Genomic DNA, 1,928 nt, shown 5'->3' with positions numbered 1-1,928 from the left:
CCTTCTCTAACACCATGTCTGCCTGCATGCTGCCATACTTCCAGCCATGATGGCAATGGACTAAACCTTTGAAATTGTAAGCCAACCCCAACTAAATGTTTGCCTTTATAAGAGTTGCTTTAATCGTGGTGCCTCTTCACAGTAGTAAAACCCTAAGACAAACTGTCAATCAGGGGACATGGGTTTTTTTTTAATCACAGTTAATAGACACAAGTCACAAAAGCCCCACTCCTACCACAAGAAGACAGGAAGGAGGGGAGTTAGATGGCACAGGGGCTGGGAGGGTGCTAACACGCCATCATCCTGTGCAAGGGGTCTCAATCTTTCAGGGAATGTGGTCTTCCTGGGGTTGCTGTGAGGCCAACTTCATCAGGTCTGACTGCAGATGCTGGAACTGCAGCCAAGGTAGACAGGATCAAGGCTGTTAAGTCAATGTGAAGGCCCCCACAAGGACTTGAGATCTGCAAGTAAGTAAGTGGGAGCACTGGTGACTGAGAGCAGAAAATGTAGATTGACACACAGTAAGGGAGGGAGACAACCCCAGGCCGTAAGAAAAGAATCATTTGGTTCAGTTTCCATCTGAAGTGCGTTTAGAGCTTACCAGAGATTCACAGATAATCACCAGGCATAAGGCCCTGTCCTCTCTAGCCGGCAGCTACTCGTTTAGGTTCTCCGTGCATCCTAAGTGTGAAAATGCACAGGCTGTCTGTAGGTGACGGAGTCCACAGATCAAAAAGGAGGGAATCTTGTGTCCTGAGCTAACAGGGTTGAACTCTGGGGAAGGGGCAGCACTTGATATGGGAAGATCGTGTCTCTGTGAAGAACTCAGCCAGCAAGGGATTCAGGAGCAGAGAAGTGCAATTAGGATTTTAAAACCATGCATTTTGTGCCAGTAGCCAAGTCCCATCTGTTTTTGCCTTTTCTCTAAGCTGACACCCAACTCTGCAAGGTTAAAATAATAAACCGCTTCCCTTTCATTCTCTGCGTCCCTGGGGCTCTTACAGGGAAGTGATCCGCCATGGGATCTGACAGCAGGGAGCACAAGGTGTTTATTGAGACAGGGGAACATCTCTAAATTAGGTGCCAGGGACCCAGTGCATGGCTGATCTGCCTATGGCCCCTGTGCTGTGTCATGGGCCCAGGCAGAGACTCGACACCACTGCAGTGTCAGTCTGCAGTGACTGACGCCGTGTGAGGCTACTGGGTCAGACTCAGAAGCCAGCCAGTCTGTTGGCTTGGATAATCGGGCATGTGTGAAGAGATGGTGGCCACTGTTCTATATGTGCCATGGGATTGAAGGAATTCCTGGACTGAGCAACAACCAAACAACCGAAGCAGCTTCCTACTGACTAACAATGTGTGCTCATCAGACGTCCTTTAACCTTGACGGCTAAGTACTCCTCAACCTTGATAGGCAGGTGTCCCGTAATCTTGACAACCACATGCCCTTTTGACCTTCACCGAGGTCCCTTTAACCTTGATAGTGCATGTTGGGAAGCCGCTTGCTGTTAGCTCCTTCACAAGCTATGTCTGTAAACCACAAGGGGACTGCAGCCAGTGAGAGCCACCCCTGAGAGGTCCCACCCCACAGTAGTTCTGCCGGGCTTCAGGACCCCAGAGTCCATAGTTGGGCTCTAAACTTCCTCATTTTATGGAGCTCAGGACCAAAACCCCTAAAACCTCAGGTGGGAACTGTCTGACTTAGGTAGCCATGATGTCACCCCTGGGGGAAAGCCACCAGCACCACACACCAGCCATCCTTCCCACTGAACCCCATGTCCCAGAGGCACATCCCAGCAGCAGAACCCTATCTATGTGCTCCCTTGGTGAACTCTGGGTGTTCTGATCCATGCCTGGTGCTGTTCTCCCCGTAAATACTCGCATATCCGCGTATCCCTGTGCCACTGCAGCTTTCAGACATGCAGCAT

This window comes from Rattus rattus, chromosome 2 (assembly GCF_011064425.1).
Source record: "Rattus rattus isolate New Zealand chromosome 2, Rrattus_CSIRO_v1, whole genome shotgun sequence".
Lineage (NCBI taxonomy): Eukaryota > Metazoa > Chordata > Mammalia > Rodentia > Muridae > Rattus > Rattus rattus.
The sequence above is the reverse complement of the archived record's forward strand: the minus strand, read 5'-3'. Positions refer to the sequence as shown.